The sequence below is a fragment of the Camelus bactrianus genome, chromosome 25 (genome assembly GCF_048773025.1).
Source record: "Camelus bactrianus isolate YW-2024 breed Bactrian camel chromosome 25, ASM4877302v1, whole genome shotgun sequence".
In the NCBI taxonomy this organism is placed as follows: domain Eukaryota; kingdom Metazoa; phylum Chordata; class Mammalia; order Artiodactyla; family Camelidae; genus Camelus; species Camelus bactrianus.
The window spans coordinates 1932697-1955239 of NC_133563.1; positions in this window are offsets into that span (position 1 = coordinate 1932697).

Here is a 22543-nt window from a genome sequence, read left to right on the forward strand (position 1 = left end):
AATTTTCTCCCATTCTGTAGGTTGTCATTTTGTTTTGCTTATAGTTTCCTTTGCTGTGAAGAAGCTTGTAAGTTTAATTAGGTCCTGTTTGTTTATTCTTGCTTTTATTTCTATTGCTTGGGTAGACTACCCTAGGAGAACATTTTTGAGATGTATGTGAGATAATGCTTTGCCTATATTTTCTTCTAGGAGGTTTATTGTATCCTGTCTTATGTTCAAGTCTTTGACCCATTTTGAGTTGATTTTTGTGCATGGTGTAAGGGAGTGTTCTAGCTTTATTGTTTTACATGCTGCTGTCCAGTCTTCCCAACACCATTTGCTGAAGAGACTGTCTATTCTATTGTATATTCTTGCCTCCTTTGTCGAAGATGAGTTGACCAAAAGTTTGTGGATTCATTTCTGGGCTCTCTATTCTGTTCCATTGGTCCATATGTCTGTTTTTGTACCAATACCATGCTGTCTTGATGACTGTAGCTCTATAGTATTGTCTGAAGTCTGGGACAGTTATTCCTCCAGCCTCTTTCTTTTTCTTCAGTAATGCTTTGGCAATTCTAGGTCTTTTGTGGTTCCATATAAATTTTATTATGATTTGTTGTAGTTCTGTGAAATATGTCCTGGGTAATTTGATAGGGATTGCATTAAATCTGTAGATTGCCTTGGGCATTGTGACCATTTTAACAGTATTGATACTTCCAATCCAAGAGCATGGGATATCGTTTCCATTTTTCTAAGTCTTCTTTAATTTCCTTAATCAGTATTTTATAGTTCTCCATGTATAAGTCTTTAACCTTCTTGTTAGATTTATTCCTAGATATTTTATTACTTTGGGTGCTATTTTAAAGGGGATTGTTTCTTTACTTTCTTTTCCTGTTGATTCATTGTTAGTGTAAAGAAATGCCACTGATTTTTGTATGTTAATTTGTAACCTACTACCTTGCTGAATTCTTTAATCAGCTCTAGCAGTTTTTGTGTGGACCTTTTAGGGTTTTCTATATATAGTAACATGTTGTCGGCATATAGTGACACTCTTACCTCTTCTTTTCTAATTTGGATCCCTTTATTTCTCTCTCTTGCCTGATTGCTGTGGCTAGGGCTTCCAAGACTATGTTGAATAGGAGTGGTGAGAGTGGGCATCTTTGTCTTGTTCCAGATTTTAGTGGGAAGCTTTTGAGTTTTTTACCATTGAGTCCTATGCTGGCTGTAGGTTTGTCATATATAGCTTTGATTATGTTGAGATATGTTCCCTCTATATCCCCTTTGGTGAAAGTTTTTAACATAAATTGGTGTTGAATTTTATCAAATGCTTTTTCTGCATCTATTGAGATGATCATGTGGTTTTTGTCCTTTCTCTTGTTGATGTGATGTATTACACTGATTGATTTGCATGTATTGAATCACCCTTGTGTCCCTGGGATGAACCTGACTTGATCATGATGTATAATTTTTTTTATGTGTTGGATTCTATTTGCTAATATTTTGGTAACAATTTTTGCATCTATGTTCATCAGTGATATTGGTCTGTAATTCTCTTTTTTTGGTGGTGTCTTTGCCTGGTTTTGGTATCAGGGTGATGGTGGCTTCATAGAATGAGTTTGGGAGTATTCCCACCTTTTCAGTTTTATGGAAGAGTTTGAGAAGGACTGGCATGTGTTCTTTGTATGTTTGGTAGAATTTCCCAGTGAAGCCGTCTGGTCCTGGACTTTTATTTGTAGGGAGGTTTTTTATTGCTATTTCAATTTCATTTCTAGTGATCAGTTTGTTCAAGTGGTCAGTTTCTTCTTGATTTAGTCTTGGTGGAATGCATGTTTCCAGAAACTTGTCCATCTCCTCTAGGTTATCCAGTTTTGTTCCATGTAGTTTTTCATAATATTCTCATATGATATTCTGTATTTCTATTTTATTTGTTGTAATTACTCCATTTTCTTTTCTTATTTTGCTGATTTGTGCTCTCTCTTTTTTCTTCTTTGTGAGTTTGGCCAGAGGTCTGTCGATTTCATTTACTCTTTCAAAAAACCAGCTTTTGGTTTGATTGTTTTGTTCTGTTGTTTTTTAAATCTCTATTTTATTTGTTTCCTCCCTGATCTTTATGATTTCCTTCCTTCTGCTGACTTTTGGGGATTTTTCCTCTTCTTTTTCTAATTCTTTTAGCTGGTGGGTTAGATTGTTTATTTGAGATTGTTCTTTTTTGAGGAAGGCCTGTATTTGTATAAACTTCCCTGTTACCACTGCCTTTGCTGCATCCCACAAATTTTGTGTTGTTGTGCTTTCATTTCCATTTGTCTCAAGACATTTTTTATTTCAACTTTGATTTCATCACTGACCTGCTGATTTTTTCAATAACATATTGTTTAATCTCCATGCTTTCCTTTTTTTCTCCTTTGTTTCTCTGTAGTTGATTTCTAGTTCCATGGCATTGTGGTCAGTTAAGAGGCTTGAGATAATTTCTATCTTCTTAAAATTGTTGAGTCTTCTTTTGTGCCCAGGTACACGATCAGTCCTAGAAAATATTCCATGTGCACTTGAAAAGAATGTATATCCTATTTTTGGTGGGTGTAATGCTCTGAAAATATCCACCAAATCTAATTTTTCTATTGTATCATTTAATTTCTCTGTTGCCTTATTTATTTTCTGTCTGCAAGATCTGTCTAGTGATGTTAATGCAGTGTTAAAATCTCTGACAATGATTGTATTCCCACCAATTTCCCCCTTTATCTTGGTTAGTAATTGTTTTATCTACTTAGGTACTCCTATATTAGGTTCATATATATATTAATGAGTGTAATAGCCTCATCTTGTATTACTCCTTTAATCATTATAAAATTCCTTCTTTATCTTTCTTTTTGGACTTTGTCTTAAAGTCTATTTTGTCTGAAATCAGTATTGCTACACCTGCTTTTTTGGCTTTTCCATTTGCATGGAATATCCTTTTCCATCCTTTCACTCTCAATCTATATGTGTCCTTCTCCCTACAGCGGGTCTCTTGTATGCAGCATATTGAAGGTTCTTGCTTTATTATCCAGTCTGCCACTCTATGTCTTTTGATTAGTCCATTAACATTTACAGTAATTAATGATAGATGTGTGTTTATTGCTATTTTGAACTTATTTTTGCAGTTGAGATAAAATTCATGTAACATAAAATTCAACCAACATAAAATTCATCATTTTAAATATTTAATTTGTACAATTTAGTGATTTTTTGTACACTTACAATGCTGTGCAACCATCACCACTATCTAATTCTAGAACATTTTATCATCCCTCAAAAGAAATCCCATATCTATTAAGCAGTTAATCTCTATTCCCCCTTCTTCCCAGACCCTGACAACCATTCTCCTTCCTGTCTCTGTGGACTTGCCTATTATAGAACGACTTCATATAAAAGGTAGCACACAATATGTGGTACTTTGTAACTGGCTTATTGCAGTTAGCATGATCAAGTTTCATCCATTTTGGAGCATAAATCAGTACTTCATTTCTTTTTATGTCTCAATAATATTTCATTGTTTGACTATACTAATTTCATTTATCAATTCAAGTTTCTTGGACATTTAGAATTTCTTTCCATTTATTTGTCCTTAATTTCTTTCAGCAATGTTTTGTAGTTTTCCATGTGTGAGTCTTTTGCCTTCTTGGTTAAGTTTATTTCTAAGTATTTTAATTTTTTTTTATGATACTGTGAATGTTCTTTTTTTCTTAATTTCATTTTTCAAATTGATCATTGTCAGTGTGTAGAAATACAACTGGCTTTGTATATTAATTTTGTATCTTGCAGTGTCATTGAACTTACTTATTAGCGCTACTAGTTTTTGTGAATACTTTAGGATTTTTCAAGTGTAGATCATGTTATCTGTGAGTATAAATAGTTTTACTTCTTCATTTCCAATCCAAATGCATTTCATTTACTTATCTTGACTAATTGCACTGGCTAGAACTTCCAGTAAAATGCTGAAAGGAAGTAGCAAGAGCAGAATTTTCTTGATCCTGGAAGTGTAAGACTTTTAGTCTTCCATGGTAAGTATGCTGTTAGTGCTGGGTTGATCATAGATGCCCTTTATCAGGTTGAGGAAGTTTCTTTCTACTCCTAGTTTGCCAAGTATTGGATTTTTTTTCAAATGCATTTTCTGTATCTATTGAGGTGATCATGTATTTTTAAAATCTTCATTCTATTAATGTGGCTTATTGCATTGATTGATTTTCATATGTTGAATCATTCTTATCTCCTGGGATAAATCCCAGTTATGATGTGTAATCCTCTTAATATGCTGCTGGATTCTGTTTCCTACTATTTTATTGAGGATGTTTGAATCTATATTCATAAAGGATATCAGTCTGTAGCTTTCATTTTGTCTTTTCTCTCCTCCTCCTCCTATTCCTCTTCCTATTTCTTTTCTTGTTCTTATTCTTATTTGTATTCTTCTGGTCTGGTTTATTATCAGAAGAATATTGGCTTTGCAGAATGAGTTAGGAAATACTGCCTCCTCTATTTTTTGAAAGCATTTGAAAAGGATTAGTGTTAATCCTTCTTTCATCATTTTGTAAAATTCACCGGTGAAGCTATATGATCCTAGGCTTTTTTGTGGCTGTTGTGGAAAGTTTTCTCATTACTGACTCGATCTTTTTATTTGTCACAGGTCTATTCAGATTTTCTTTCTTTTTTAGTCAGTTTTAGTAAATTGTGCATTTCTCAGAATTTGCCCATTTCATTGAAGTTATCTAGTTTGTTGCTATGCTAATAAAGTTGGTAGTATTCTCTTAGACTCCTTTTTATTATAGTAATGTCTCCACTTTCATTCTTGGTTTGAATAAATTGATTTTTTCTCTTTTTTCTTGGTAATTCTACCTAAAGTTTCGCTGATTCTGTTGACCTTTTGAAAGAATATACCTTGGAGTTGTAAAATTTTCTCTTTTGATTACTATTTTTAGTTTATTTATCTCTGCACTAATCTTTATTTTCTTTTTTCTGCTTGCTTTGGATTTAGTTTGCTCATTTTCCAGTTTCTTAGATCAAGTTAGGTTATTGCTATGAGATCTTTCTTCTCTGTAACATAGATGATTACATCTGTAAATTTCCCTCTGAGCACTGCTTTAATGGCATCCCATGATTTTGGTATTTTGTGTTTTTGTTTTCATTCATCACAAAGTATTTTCTAATTTCCCTTTTTATTTCTTTGACCTATTGCTACTTACAAATGTATTGTTTAATTTCCACAAAATTTCCTTCTGTTACTGATTTATAATTTTATTCCATTGTTGTCAGAGTATGTATTTTGTGTGGTTTTAATTTTTTAAAATTTATTGAGATGTTTTATGGTATAACATAAGGTCTATCTTGGAAAACGTTCCATGTGCACTTGAAAATTATGTGTATTCTGCTGTTTCGGGGTGGTCTCCTGTTTTTATGTCTATCAAGACTAGTTGGTTTATAGTATTAAGTCTAGTCTGGTCTCACTCATTTTTCTGCCTTCTTATATATCCATCATTGAAAGTGAGCTGCTGAAATCTCCAACTATTATTGTTGAAATGTCAGTTCTCCCTTTTAATGTCGTTAGTATTTGCTTCATGTACTTTGGGGTCTTATTTTAGGTGCATATACATTATAACTGTTGTATTTCCTTAATGAATTGACTTTTATCACTATGTAATACCCTCTTTGTGTGTCATAACAATTTTTCTCTTAAAGTAGATTTTTGTCTAATATCAAGTATAGCCATCTGGCTCTATTTTGGTTACTATTTTCATAAAATATATTTTCCCATCCTTTTGCTTTCACCTATTTGTTCCTTTGAATCTGTACTGGGTCTCTTATAGGCAGCTCCTAGTTGGATCATGTTTTTTCATCCATTCTGCCTATTTTTGACTCTTATTTGGATAGTTTAATCTACTTACATTTAATGTAATAATGTATAAAAAATGACTTCTGGTATTTTGCTGTTACTTTTCTATATATCCTATCTCTTTTGTTCCTCAAGTCCTCCATTATTGCCTCCTTTTATGCTAGATATATATTTTTTACTGAACCATTTAAATTCCTTTGTCCTTTCTTTCATTATATACTTTTAAATTATTGTCCTAGTAATTGACCTGGGGATTACAATTAACATCTTAATATATAATAATCTAGTTTGGATTAAAACTAACTAAAGTTCAATAGTACATAAATTCTTCACTCCTATATAGCTCCGCCTCCCCCTTTATGCTTTTATTTTCAGAAATTACATCTTTACATATTGAGCACACATCAAAAATAGATTTATATTGTTTTATGAAGTTGTCTTTTAACTAAAATATGAAAAAAGAGAAGTTACAAGCAAGAAATATATGAATACTGACTTTTATGTTTGTCTATGTAGTTACCTTTGCAATGTTCTTTCTTTCTTTGTGTAGGTTTGAATTACTGTTAAGTATGCTTTCACTTCAACCTGAAGGTTAGGGCAAGTATAGTAGCAGTTAATTCTCTCAGCTTTTGTTATCTGGGAATGGCTTAATTTCTCCTTTATTTTTAAAGGACAATTTTGTCAGATATAGAATTATCAGCTGACAGTTTTGTTTCTCTCAATATTTTGAACATGCCATCCCGTAGCCTTCTGGTCTCCATGGATTTTGATGAGCAATCAGCTGTTATCATATGGAGGATACTTTATTTATTTATTTATTTATTTATTTATTTATTGCAGCCAGAATGTCTATGTAATGCCTTTTCATAATGGCTATTTCTTTATTAACATTTTCTATTTGGTGAGCCACAGTTTCCTTTAGTTTTTGGTCATGGTTTCCTTTAGTCCTTTGAACATATTTAAATATGTGATTTAAAGTCATTGTCTGGACTTCCTCAGAAAGTGTTTCTATTACTTGCTTTTTTCCCACCATTTATGGGTTGTGTTTTCTTATTTGTTTGCATGCTTCCTAATTTTTTGTTGAAATCTGGAAATTTTGGATATTATACTGTGTTAATTTTGGGAAACAAATTTTACTTCAGACCCAGGGTTTGTTTTGATGCTTTTTGTAGTTGTTATATATTTGTTTACTGACTTTTCTGAACTAGCTTTGCAAATCTGTATTCTTTGTTGTGTGGGATGACTGAAGTCTTTGCTGGCTTAGTGGTAAGATTGGGTGGAGACTGCCTTAAACACCTGGAAACAACATATGACTTCAGACCAGATGGGCTCTGTGTGTGTGCTGGGGCACACCTTCAACACTCATCTAGACAATTTACAACTCTGCCTTAGACTTCATTTCCTACTTGTGCAGAGCTTGAAGGTCACCCAGAGGTGAGAGCTTAGGGCTTTCTTTTTTGGGGGGGGGGCATGCATACAGTCCTGAGCATGTGCAAGGACTTCCAGATTCGCAGGAATATGCCAGAGTTTTCCATTTCTTTATTCTCCAAACCAACCATCCCTTTCCCCAGCTTTTCTCTCAAGTTTTGGTTAATCTATTATTTGTTCCAATTGTATTCCATTGCCATAGACAGAAATAACTAATGTATCTGCCTATAAATGTTTTAACAAATGTCCACTATGTAGCCACCTCAGCGTTGGAAGATTTCTGTTAAGTCAGATAAAGGAAAATCCTTTGAGCTGGTCTTCAGACAGTCAGGTCAAAACAAACAACCATAATGCTTTGTAAATGGGGTCCATCCTTCTCCTTCTGGTACCAGTATGGGTACCAGAAATGCAGGCTGTTTTCTTCAAGACCACCACTCACAGGGGGTATTGGTGATGGGACCATGGTAAGTTAAAGTGCACAGATCTTGCTCTTCTGCTGTGGTTTTTTTAAAATACAGTTTTACCCTGGTTGTGAAAAACTTTTGATTAGTTTCTAGAACTCTGAAAAAGTTGATTCTAGCCATTCTTTGCCATACTTTTCATTGCTTTTATGGAGGGATGGACACTTGGAGTTCCTCTCTCCGCCGTGTTCACTGACATCCCTCTAGCAACTTTGTATAGCTTTGACTGCTTGTTCACCCTGTAAATGCCAAAGGGATAGTCTCTCCTCCTGGGATAACTGCGGATGGATTCCACAGAAGAGCACCTCTTCCTAAGAGAATATTTTGAGAAGGACTTAAGAGTAGTAAACCAGGTTTCTTTCCAAATCTTTTCCATCCCACAAATAAAAACGAAGAGACATAGAGTTAAAGAGTAAAATTTGGCTGAAATAAAAATAGATGTACTCCCCAGCTCTAAACGGTTTGATTTACAAATGCAATAAAAATACAGAATGACTAGTTACTGCCCACTATTTTCCCTTCTTTTCTCATTCAAATAATGACTTAAAATTAATGAATAAAAAATAAAAGACTCATTGTTGATTCAAAATGCCATGCCATGGCTTTTTGAATGTACCTTGTAGACCCAGATCAAAACTACAGATGAAGTGGAAATAATATAAAAGCAACACTTGTGATGAAATGATATGAGAAGACGAGACGCTGTAGTCAGATTATGAAAAACAATTTAGGAAACTTTTACCTTTGCCAACCCTCTCCTTTAATTCTTCACTCTTAAGGTTTTTTCTCTTCTCCCACCAGTCAAACTGATCTAAGTCACCAGTACTCTAGTGAGAATGAATTTCGGAGGTCAGCCTGGATTGACTGAGATTGTTGACAGCTATCTGCCAAGAACTACTGCATGTCAATTAGCACTTTAAGCTGAAACAATGTGATACATAGCTATAATAGTATTTTTCGTACAATACTTCATTGAAAAAAGTTAGTATTTTTACTGCATGGGTTAAATGGCTCTCTGTGGTTTACCCTGGGAATTTTTTACGTATGTCCATAGAAGAAGACTTAAATAGTGTGGGTAGGAATAAAACATTAGGACAACAGACTTACAAATGGATTTTTGGAATTCAGACTTTTCATTAGTCATGGAACCATCATGAATCAGAAACCCCTTAGGTACCACCACAGATTTGTTCTTATCACAGCCACAGGAACAACCAGTTTTGCTTTAGCTCAAACTAGTTCCATGCATATTTATCTTGACAGCATTTCAGTCCTTCCATGAAGGCTTCTGTTGATACAGCTTCTAGAGCTGGGCAACTCACTCAAAAGTAATCTCGAAGTGCTCTGAAGGCTAGCTCTTGGACTAATGGTAGACAAGAACACATATATAGATTCTTCCTCTATTCTTACTCTAAAGGAAGTCCTAAAATGTAGTTTACAAAGTTCTTCGAGCGGTCTTATGGGATTGAACAGCCAGTTGCACCACAGCAACAGCCAATTCAGGAAGGTATCTTTGAACTTTGAATTGGTTCTCTCTTCTTCCTTTCTTCACCTCCCCATCTCTCATTTCTACTTTCTGGATCACATTTTTCCAACAAAGCACTTCAACTTTGTTTCAGGTCCTGATTTATGAAAAACCCAGTCTAAAACACCCTGGCCTTAAAATGATCCATGAATAATACAGTGAAGAATTATATTGGTATAGATTAGAGTTTTAAAATAAGATGCAGACAAATAAACAAAAACCGTAGACACTACCTCCATTTATCTGACTCAGCATCTATGAACAAATATATTGGAGGACACACACACATGCACACAAGTATCCCCTTTATTTCATCTGATCAAAGAATTGTAATTCAAGAATGCGGTGCTACAACTCAAACATGCAGTTCTTGGTTCAGTGCTTTTGACTGGGCAGCGAAAAGAAAAGATTCTCTATGCAAAGTATAATTTAGGCTGGTTTTCTACTGGCTAAACTCCTAGGTTGAAGATGAGAGCAAATGAGTTATCGAACCTGGAGGTACAGAGTACACTGGTTAAGTGTATGGTACTATCTTTACATCTTTCCTGATTGGAAAATAAAGTGTCTTTGGTTTTCAAGTCCTGGAGCAAGCTATCATGAAACAAACTATGAACAAAATTCCATCATCGATACACCCAGAACTGAAAGCTTTGCTTAATGTGTCAAGTAAGAATGTGATGCGGGCTCATTCTGATAGGCACTATCACATTTTATTCACACAGCACCACATGTTCGCACTGACATCTAAAATCCATGCACTTTAACACTTTGGCCAGCTCCCCCTGAAGATCACACATGCTTCATTCATAGACTGAGAGTTCCATATGCGTCTTTTAGGAATCCAAAGCAAGAACTAGCTAAACTGTCTCCCATGCAATGAAAGCTCTGTCACTTTGTGTCATCATTGGTCCTACTTTGGCTGAGCTTAGACACTTTGTGTTTTGCTGCTGGAGGAGAATCTTGAGAAGGCTATTGAGTGACAGCCATAGGATCAGCAGATACCACTTGGCATCCTTAATTCGTCCAAATCATGCTTCAGCCTTGAATTTTAAATGTTGATTTCTGTGGGCTGTATTTTTTCCCCCTGGTTTAATGCACTCTGAGTGACAAACAGGAGCCTTAAGTTACTGGAGAAAGGGAAACTTATCAGAAATCTTGTATGTCTCTGGTAATATAACCAGAGCTGGTCAAGGACGAAGGCCAAACAGATGACTGTCTCTACGGTCTGCTGTCTTAAAAACCTGTAAAACTTCCAAATAACTCCCTCAGAACAAAATAGATGCCCGAACTTTTACCATTACCTGCATATGCAGTAATGATTTATAGTCAGAACGCTTGGAGTCTGAGCAATGGCAGTGGCACCTGATCACACACGACTCTAATAAATAGCATAATCGCTTTAAACCTGATTTTCACCACCTGTAAATTCTGAGCAATGATACCTGCATGACCATTTTGCAGAGCTGTTGAGAGGAGCAAATTAAAAAATCAAGGCAAAATGGTATTTCCAACTATAAAAGGTATGCAAAAATAATGTTCTTATAATTAGCAATTTCTATTAATTATTAATTGCATACATTTACATATCATTCATTCATATCTTTATGTGAATTTGAATTTGAGACATCTAAAGGTATATTCCAATAGGCTATATTCCAGGGTTTCTGAGGCAAGTTGATGGAAATGAGTATGCTAAATAAAAAGGAATAAAAATTTCAGAAAGAACAGTCTGAAATTCTGAAGATAAATAGACCTATTTTTTAATCAGGTTAAGATTAAATTTAGATAAGAATAATTTGGCCTGTCCCTCCCTCATCTGTAAGGATAACGGTCAGTATGCTAAGTGGACTGATAATCAGTGGTGTTACCCAAAGTCAGCACACCTAGCAGGAGAGCAGGTCACTCTGACATCTGTGCCTCACCCTCAGGGACCTGAGGAGATGAACAGAAGCATCTGTGTTTACTTATACCCGATTCGTGTGTGGGTGTGTGTGTGTCTGTGTGTCTGTGTGCGTGTGTAGAAAGGTAACTGTCTTCCATCGTGAAACAGGCATGGATTCCACCCAGAGAGTACTTCCGCATCTTAAAGACATTTTGTTTGCTATATTCATTAAGGATGGTGTTGACAATCTTAAATGAATGAAAACCAGAGACTTCCCTGGTCTTTCTATTTTTAAAATGTGTTTATTCTCTCTTCTGTGAACCTGCAAAGCACTTCTATGTCTCTTGTGACATTCACCAAATTCTGACAGCATTATTTCATTCAGTTTTTCCATCCCTTTCACACCATTTAAAGTTCAAGATTTCTGAGAGCAGAAACAATGTCCTATTCATGTTTACATTGTCTCTAGGAAAGTTTAGCACAATGCCTTTTAACAGTTGATAATTAGTGAAGGAAGAAAGGGATGAATAAAACATACAAGCAATATGGGTATACAATATTCAGATGTAGCAAAACCTTTCCTGCTAAATTGAGGCCATGTATATTGGTTATTTAAGTAAAAATTTGAAAATAAGTTTGTAGACAAGTCAGCCTGTTAAATACTTAAAAAAAAAAAAGTATTTCCCTCCATAATTTCAGTATTTTTATCAATACTGACAGACTTGATTCCAAACATGAATAAGTCTAAGTAGAAGGTCATGTACAAATTAGGAAAATCCTAGGAGACTTCTCATTTTTTTAAATAACAAACATTTTTAAAGGAATGAAATGTGAAACTTTTATGTCAAAATAAGAAAATTAATCTGAAATTTCTGATACATAAAATATTAACATATCTTAAGGCTTTCCTTACAGAGGGAGGACACTGGTCCAGGAAATGCACCTTTTTAAAAAAATTTTTCATGGATTTCCCTGCAGAGGAAAAGATTGTGACTTAAGTAAAGGAAAGAAGAAAAAGTCTAATAGCAAAAATTGTGGCATTTCCACTTGGGGAAGACAATCTGTAGTGAAACCATTAGTCTAGGGCTGAAATTTCTATGAGAAAGCTATTTTGCAGAAATGGAGAGGCCACATACTGGGCTCAGCACAATGGTCCTACTAGTTGGGGAGCCTGTGTATGGAAGTAAAGTACACAATGCCCTGCTGTGTAATTAAAGAGAGACGTTAGAAACACTGAGAAACCCCATACTGAGTGCATGGCGAACACAAATGCTTTTAGGGAGATGTGATGGAGTTATACAACTAGCCACCAGGTTTTCAAAATAAATTAAAGGGTACCTGTTCATCTTTAGAAGTAGATGACACTTATTTTTCTTTTCAGACTAAAAGTGCTGATCTGTTCTTGACTGCTGCTTGATCTGTTTTTGATATTACCTTGTTTTCTTTTTCTTTCTAAAAGCCATATAAGTTTGGGAATAATAATGGTTTTCCAAGGGATAACTATGGCTACAGTCTTGCAGAATAAAGTATCTTTAAGATAAGTATGTCATTAAAATGTAAAAACTCGTGCTCAAAGTACATGCTTAAAGGAAACTGAGTTGTGCTAACCCAGGCTGTGGCCACCTCGTAAAAGCAATGATCTTGGGTTGAGTTTCCTTTTTTCCCATCTTCTTTATGAAGGGTCAATGGAATTCATTTCATGAGTTTTCTGTAGGCTCTAATGAGAAGAAGCCTTATACTTTGTTGGGGTTTCTGGTGAGTAAAAGTACTGAACATTTTTTTTCCATCTTCACATGTTCTTTTAAAACTGTGGTTCTTAGCCTTCACTGTGCATCAAAAATCCTCCGGCAAGATTTTAAAAACCAAGGTGCCCATCCTTTATCACACTCATCTCCAAACCTCTGACTCACTTGTTTTGAGTGATATCTAGGAAAGCTATTTTTGAATCCCCTCAACTTCCCAATACCAGCTGGTTCTGATACCTGCCAAATTTGAGAACTACTTCTTAAGAGCATATTTTTTCTATTCATTCATTCATTCATTCATTTTTATTGACGTGTAGTTGATTTACTATGTTGTGTTAGTTTCAGGCATACAGCAAATTGATTCAGTTATACATATACACATATTCGCTTTCAGAATTTTTCCATTACAGGTTATTGCAAGATTCTGAATATAGTTCCCTGTGCTAAACAGTAGGTCCTTTTGTTTATCTACTTATATATAGTACTATGTATATGTCAATCCCAGACTCCTAATTTATCCCTCCACCCAAACTTTTTCCCCTTTGGTAACCATAGTTTGTTTCCCATGTCTGTGAGTCTATTTTTGGTTTGTAAATAAGTTCAATTGTATCCTTCTTTTAAGATTCCATATATAAGTGATGTCATATTTGTCTTTCTCTGACTTATTTCACTTACTATGATAATCTCTAGTTTCATCCGTGTTACTGCAAATGGCCTTATTCTTCTTTATGGCTGAATAGTATTCAATTGTGTGTGTGTGTGTGTATGTGTGTATATATCTATATCTATATCTATATATTTGTATCTATATCTATATCTATATATGTACACATACCATATCTTCTTTATCCAGTCATCTGTTGATAGACATTTAGGTTGTTTCCATGTCTTGGCTATTGTAAATAGTGCTGCTATGAACATTGGGGTGCATGTAGCTTCTCAAGTTAGAGTTTTCTCTGCATACATGCCCAGGAGTGGGACTGCTGGGTCATAGGGTAAGTCTATGTTTAGTTTTTTAAGGACCTTCCATACTGTCCTCCACAGTGGCTGTACTAGTTTACATTTCTACCAACAGTGTAGGATGATTTTGCAGGCATTTAATTTACATTTAGTTGGTCAGTTAGGCTTCCATTGTGTTTGAGATTGAGTTATCACTTGCATTGGTAACATGTGGAAAATGCTGTTTTATTGCTCAAAGTCATCTTAATTCTTATTGGAGTACAGGAGTAAGTGTGTGAATTGGAATTCTCCCATTTTACTAGAAAATTGGAACTACTGAAGAGATTATTTTTTGAAATACAAAACCACATCCAAGTCAGCCTGGAGCGTGAAGAATCAGAGGGCACTGCAAAGACCAAAGGTGCTGGAGGAATTTAAGAGTGAAATGATGAGGTTAGAAATGAACACCAGGTTCAAGGTCCATGGACAGACTTGGATTTACAGGGCAGCAGAGCTCAAATCAAGTAGATAAAGTCCGTGAAAGACCAAGAAGAGAGTGAATGAAGAGGTCCAGAAACATTCCTGCAATGGCCTTGAATTGCCCCTAACCCCTTTGGTCTGTGGGTAGAGAGGTGGGCGGTGTTTGGGGCTTCCTTAAAAGGCAGAGGATTAGTCTCTGCTTGTGATTTTGCCATTTGCTCCAATCCTTAGTACTTGCGATTGACACAGAGTAGCCATTCAGTAAATGTTTATGGAATAAATTAATTAACATAACAAAGAATAATTTGTAACTATTCTTCCCTCATTTCATATTTTATACTTGAAATTCAGTCAATGACTTGTCTCAACTATCCCTAAAAGACTAAACTTGACTTCCATGACTGATAGAATTATGCTAGTTGTTCTCAACTTTTCCTGTGAATTTGCATCACCTAGGAAGCTTTTAAATGATTACCGATACTCAAGACTAATCATCCAGATGTTCTACTAAATCAGTTTAAGTGACACCCAGGCATTAGTGTATTTAAATAGAAAACCAAGTCAAACCAAAACAAACAATAACAGCAAAACCCCAGTTCTCCAAGTAAATCTAACATATGCCCAGGGAATTAGATTTTCATAGATCTTCTTAAAACTCATCAATTTTTTTGCAACTTAGATTTATTCCAATCTAACCCAAGTTAGATCATTCTAAGAATTATTTCAGTTCTGACTTGTAACTGTTTTGGTTATGGACACGAAAAGCAACTTAATGATTCGAGGGAAATAATAATTACACTTTAGGCTGCTAAGAAATGCCAGGAATGTCAGTACCCGTCCAACAGGCATATTCACTCTGCTTTAGTGTTCGCCTCTCTGACCCCCTGCCTTCTGCTACTTCCAGGTGAATTATTAATATTCACAAGTGTTAGAGTCAATCACTTAGGAGCCCGCTGTGTGTATTCCTGTCCCGCCCGTCAGATGAACCCACTTCACCCAGTATGAGCTCTTGGTTCAGTATAAACAACAAACTGGACTTTTCACTCTGATTCCTGTGTGGTGCATTTAACTCATTTTAAAGATCGCTACCGACTCCCATCAAATCCGTTACTCTCCTCATCACTTGCAGTGCGCAGCTCCATTCATACACAGAAAACAGACTTCGTATTAACTTCTGTAATTTCTGTATGAGCTTTTCACTGTTTGGTTATTTCCTCCAAAAAGTAAGACGTGACCATTCCTACCCAGGTATTCATATAATCACAAAGAAAGTGGGATGGGTGGAAAGCTGCATCTCAGACTTGGGTTCAAATTTGGGGCTATTTAAGTAAGCCCCAGGTGGCACTTGCTGGTAAAAAGATTAAAGGTTGGATAACTGTAGGCATCAAAAGAAATGGGCAGCAGGTTCAGAATCAACAGACTCTGGACCAGTAAGTAGCTACACTTGTCAAGATTCATGGCTGAGATGAAAAATGTCCTGCCTGACAGCAGCGCTTCTGTTCTTGGCACGAGAGTGTCCCTCCCTCCCTGTGACCCTGCCTCAGGCAGAGACAGAAAGATGGCTTATAAAAGGACAATGTGTGAAATCTGGAGGGGTTGAAAGGAATTAATTCTCAGAAAGGTTAATTTCCATACATTGTCAATGCCCTTGTAGATAGATACATACATTATATTTTATCAAAGGAACCCAGATTCTGTCTCTGATATGTATTAATATTGTAGGGAAAAGTAAATTTCATAAAATGAATAAATTTCCAAGATGTGTTTTTAAGACAATACCACTCAGATGAATCATGAGTAATCTCTTTCAACTAACCCTTGCCCTTTCTTTAAGTAGGAATCGGCAACTCATTGCCAGTGACTTGGAAAGGACTGAACTTAAATGATGCTTCAACCCGTATTTCTAGCTTATAGGATGCCAGCCAGGTTGGTAATAATCACAGTAAATTTCAGTAGTGTTTCATGCATTTAACCAAGCGTAAGTGAAAAAAATTCTCCATAATGTCCAAGCTCAAATACCTGCCTAATCCTGTGTAATTATAGTTTTGAATATCAATTAAAAAAATTCTCCCTTTATGATCGGTTTATTTTACCCTATTTTCACTGCAGGGTATGATCACTATGTACCCAAACATTAGAAAAACATAAAAGCAGATTTTCACAACTTCACATCTCCAGCCAATCCTTATTTTAAGGCAGCAATTCACTGGTATTTCCTTGGAGCTATAAACCTTTAAAACTCACCTATAAGAAGTTATTTATGGAAAGGAAGTGACATCTGAGATTCTTTTTCAGTGGGAGTTTTAGGAGGCCTCCACCTTTCCTGTTTCTTCCCTCTTCCTCAGTCCCACTTTCTATCAACATTCTTTCTCACCTGCTCTTAAACCTTCTGCTTACATTTTCTGCTTCCCCTTCACACCACGTGTTGAGGTTATGACTGTGTGAGCCGGGCTGCAGCCCCAGTGAGCCGCTCTGTTTGCAAAAGCAGCACCATGTTTGATCCACGTCTTGTTAGTACCCCAAGCCCCAGCACAATGCCTGGAACATAAAAGAAAATCACTGAACATGTGTGGATAAAAGAGACCACTATTAAAGCCTAAATTATATTTGGAAATTTCTCAGAACCAGCCGCAAATCAAGAAACTTTTTTTTTTTTTTTTGGTAAGAAATTCTCACTGCACTCCAGAATAATAGTTTTCAATGAAACTTTGAAAATAAAATTAGACTATGCTTCATGATACTTTCCTGTGATTCTTTGAAAAAATTTGAAGTAAAGATAGGATGTAGAAGTTTTGAGCAAGTAAAAAGAAAGTTGGTGATCATGTTTAAGCTCTATGCCAGCTATACTGATGAGCATCCTTTATTTCATAACATTTTCCAGCAAAGGCACCCTTCACAAATAAATAGAAATAGAATTATTCTAGGTCGTCAACAAAAATGTATATTATTTCCTTTAGACACTCATGGGCCATGAATTTGCTTTCCTGATGAAAGAATTTTGATGTCCAATGAAGTCAAACTCAGGAAATAATATCTGTATAGAATTTAAAACGTTTCAGAAACTTCACTCATTTATTGTGAAACCTTCCTTTTACTCAATTCCTAGCATCTTCATTTTTCTATTTTAACATCTCATGGGCCACAGAGAGATTCTGGATGAATGCTGTAACTAAAGAAATCTGCAGACATTTAGGTGTGGTCTGCTCTCAGGGCTCTGTCTTCTGCTGTTAAGACAGCCCAACGATGTTAATGTGAACATTTCACCTCAGACGTTTGGGAAAGAAAAAACACATTTACTACAGCTAAGGCTCACATTCTGTAATGAAGTAAAACCATGGGTAAATCTAAGTTGAATCACTAATTAAATAATATCTTATTTTATCTGTCTCAGCTAGAGAGTATTCAGCCTACACAAGGTGTTTTAGAATTTGCTAAGGGGCCATCGCATTATTGATGTGAGTCACACAGAGTTGTTTTATGTAAGCAGGACAGAGCTCTCCTTTACAGAATGGTGAGTGAGAAAAATCAGGATTTGCACCCAGGTACTCACACTGCCTACTTAGTGTTCTGAAAGGAATCAGAAAAAGGGTTTGTTGAATGGCAAATTTCACATCTACCATTTTCCCAGCTTAGTTTTTGGCCTTTCTTACTTCTTCCTTCAGGCAAGGATCTCTGCTTGGCCGGTGTGGCCTCCCCTGGGGTTTAGCTGTTACAACTTCCCCATGTTAACAGGCACTGTCTTGCTTGTTGGAGGACTATCTTGAAGAATAGATCCTTTCCCACTGGTAGGGGAGTAACTTGGAAACTTTAATGTCTCTTAGACATACTAAGGGCTTGGGTGTTAGTGGAGGGTAGCCTGTGTTTCAAAGTTCAGGGATTAAATACAGAAAGAGAAGCTGCTGTCCTTCAGGCTCCCTCTGAACACTCAACTCTACATAAAGTTATCAATTATCTGTGTACCTGCCTTATTCTGGTGTAAGTGTTTAGTAATAATAATAACAACAACAGAAATGTATTGAGAGCTTGATATGCACCAGGCCTCTACACGATGGACTTTTACCTACATTATCTCATTAATTGTTAAGACTCAATGAGGTTGATATATTTTAATCTTCATTTATTGATAAAAAGCCTAAATGTCAAATTAAGTTTCTGGCACACGTTTACAGAGTTACTGAATATAGCATAACTGGGATTCAGACCCAGCACGGCCTGGCCACAAAGTCTCTATTCTTTCCATTTTCCCTTTGCATTTGACCCGTCTAGAAGTTTATCTTGTAATTATTCCACTGCTCCTGAACGCTCCCTATTTAGAGACCAAAAGTTGCTGCTATCAGTCACGCTTAGTTTGGAGTAAGTTGGGAGCATTTAGCTTTATTTTGCAAGATGGCACTAAATAATGTTTGTTTAAGTAAATGAACTTTGAAAGACATATTGAGGCAGGAGGAATTAGGATGAATTAGGATCAGTGAAGACATTTAAAATTGTTGGGATTTCACAGCCATTGTACAGCAAAGAGAAGGAGGAGAGAAATGCCAGGAAAAAAAAGTGTTATGATTAAATTTTTCTGGTTGGTGAGCACTCCATTTTAAATGCTTGTACTAAAACATAAACAAAATGAGCAGCATTATTACCTGTAGAGCAACTGTGGTGCAGGGACGGTGGGCACTCACTCCATTTGCTGTAACGCTGAAGCCACACATCCCGAACATGTGACAAACTGTGCTTTGCCAGTAGCTGCTTGTCTGCTAGAAAAACCGCATCCATCAAAACAAGCTCCCCAAACTCCAAGTGCTGAAGCGATCACGATCATTAAACAGTAATGCAAATAAAAAAGCAATATCTCACCTCATTAGTACTAAATATGTTGTTTATTCTTTCCCCAAGTAAAATGTTTAGAAGCCTGCATAATGAGGGACTCATTGACAGAGGTGTGGAATTATGATGCTGCTAAATCCAGCGAGAAGACAGAGTGATAAAATAGATTGGATTTTGCAATCGCTGTGCTCAGAGAAAACTCGGGAGGCTGAGTTCCACATTAGCACACTGTTTTGACATTTATACACTCAGAGATTCTATGTCGCTGTGATGGTGGATGTGACATGTGGGCGGGGAAGGGAGCATATGGGCTGAAGTCAAAAGCTACCAAGCTTTTGGCTCCAGGCAGAGAAGGAAACTGGATCAATTCTTGAAGTGATACCTCATTTTCTACTAAGGGTATCTGCATGGAAACACCGTATAACTGGTTTGGAGATGTAACTAAAGCTGACGGCCAGCAAGGGGACCAAATTAAACTTGGGAAGGTTTACCTGTCCACAGTAGCCTCTGCGCAGACGTATCGTAATGACAGAAGCCTGTCCTTTGAATTTTATCCTCCAAACGTGCACCAGCATCTAGAAGGCAGGTCAATGTTTGTCAGGAAATGTGCCGCTGGCTATTATGTGTGATTCTTGATGTGCCGACGTGCTGGAGCTGGAACATTTATTCAGCATGAGTTTGCAAGTCCTCTGTGTCTAACTTGGAATTGCCAGGCTGTAATTTCTTTCACAGAATTAGCGACCCTGGTTCATAATGCTGAGCCCATTTTTGGAGACGCCAGTTCAACCACCGGAATGTGAACTAAAAAAAAAAAATAAAATAAAATAAAATAAGCATAAAAGACCAGCAGGCTCCAAGCCCCCGATGTGCAGCACCTTGCCCGACTCTTCTCTGTAGTCCCTGCCTGGGCGGGAAGGCGGTACCTGGCCGGGACTCTGGAAATCAGTGTCGCGTGTCTGAATGAAAAGGGCAGCCTTCCTAGTTTTCCTCCATCTCTACTTAGCTCTACAGTGAAAATAGCAAGAAGCTGATTGAGAATTAGATACATTATCTGAGAAGCTTTCTGGAGAGGACTATGTAAAAATGTGGCTGGGAAGATTTTGTTCTGCTCAGCCAGGGTTCACCTGTGAGCCCTACCTCAGATTCTTACATCATCTGCACAGCTGGGGACATCACACTCAGGAAAGAAGGAAAGGAGGAGGAGCAGCAGTAGCATTACTGATACAGGGACCTGGCCGTGTCCCAGGTCTCGGTGGAGTCTGTGGGACGCGCCCCGCCAAGTGTTGGTCCTTGGCTGCAAGCAGGGAAAAATTCAAGAGTGAGTCACAGTTGAGTAAAGGGAGATTTAGTCTGGAGAGACACAGACTCCATAGGCAGAGTGCAGGCTGTTTCTAAAGGCAAGAGAAAGGCCACGAGGTGAGGGGGTTGGGAGCTCAGTTTAGAGTAAAAGTAGACACACGCTCCACAGACAGAGCGCGGTCCTTGTCACTCAGAAGGGAGAGCGGCCATGAGGCGCAGGGTGGTTAGTTTTTATGGGCTCAGTAGCTTCACATGCTAACAAGAGGGAGGATTTTTCCGACTACTTCGGGGAAGGGGCTGGGATTCTCAGGAATTCAGCCACCACCCACTTTTTGACTTCTACAATCAGCCTCAGAACTGTCACGGTGCCGGTGCGAGTGTCATTCACCCTGCTCGTGTATTACAGTGAGTGTATAATGAAGCTCAGGGTCTACTGGAAGTCAGATCTCCACCATCTTGGGCCTCAAGGCCTCCTGGAGTTGAATTTTCCACCACCTTAGTGTTAATTGCTGGGTTGTTCCTTGAATAGCTGCCCCCTTCCTCCCTGTCTCATTACCAGTGATCCATGTTTCAGAAGATAATTTTTAAGTTACTGCTCTCTTTCACCGATGGCCGCCCTCTTCGCTCTATGGCTCTTTGGGGGATTAGGAAGGAAATTGCTAAGGCAGACTTTTTTGTCTTTGTTGACTACTGGGTCTTGAAAGTTTTTCTGGTGGAAAATCAACTTGATTTTGGCATTGAACTGCTAGTTCACAAGAATAACCAAGCTCCTGCTTATCTGAGGGGCTTTGATATGCCCTGGAGGTCAGTGACTCCTTGAATGTGCACAGACCCTGGGACAAGTGTATCAGCAAAGCCGACACTGCAGTGAGAGGTGGATTTGGAACCAAAAAGGAGAAAGTAAGTTAGAAAAAAGCTAACTTGTTCTTTGGATGGTTAAGGAGGCAACATAGTACAGTGGGAGGGGGGAGAGTCCGGAAGGAGAAAAAATTGTGCTGACATTTTGTCCTGCTGCTTCGTTGTCATGTAAAAGGTTTCATTAATCCCACTGAGCCTCAGTTGCTGCATCTTTAAAAATGGCAATTCTTATACTAGTCATCAGGTTGTTACAGGAGTTTAATGAACATCAAAATCCTTAGCATACTAACAGCTGTCATAGTTTAGTTCACAGTCGTTACAGCTTTCGTTTTAATGGTCAGTTTTGGTGTGCATATCTGAACTCTTCATTTGCTAGTTTTCAGCCTATAAGGTGGTTCAGCTGCCGAGACTCTGAACATGAGTCTGTAACAAATAACATCACTCTAAAAATAGGGGAAAATTCTACACCGCTTCACACACTTTAATGTGCTGCTATTCCATGCTTCTTGCCTAATGAAGCAAGTATGTGTGTGCTTGTGTGTGTGGATGTGTGTATAGAGAGAGAGAAAGAGGGAGAGCGCTCTAGCCAGCCCGTGTATGTGTGTCCGTACCGTACTCGATGTCTCACACATTCCCTGCTATTGACGGTGTTTACACGCTTCCCACTCCTTTCCCAGCAGGCATGCGTTTCTTCACAGTTCTTTCTCATTCTATACAAAGAAGAATAACCTTCGGCAAATACGAGTCTCAGTTTCATTATCTACGGAGTGCAGAGAATGTGTGAGCCAATGCCTTCCGGGTCTAGAAGAAAGATATATGTCCCATTTTCATAAGGTCAACAGTGTGTAAGTCACTGTTAAGCATGCAGCCATTTGAACAATTCCTAAGACTGATATTAAGTTAATTGCTCATCTCCCAAGTGAATAGAAAGATATTGATTGACATAACAAAGGGAAGAAACCAGTAAATGCCCTTTTAAGAGAACCCATTTCTTCTTAAAAAAAGAACATAGAAATACAGGTTCTTTATTATTCAAAATTTTTTCTATTTGCACTTAAAAATAAAACAGAAGTATCTTTCACTGTCCAAACTCTGAATTCTCACTATCCTAATGGAAACTTTGCCCTGAGTGTTAGCAATCATTCTTGTATTAGCCTAGTTTGTAAACAGCCAGGCTTCTCAGCACGTGACTTCAGTCCCCTGAATCCATTGTCAGGGCTTTTTTTCTTTACTTGTTAAAATATACTAGAGGGAACCCTTCCATATACCACA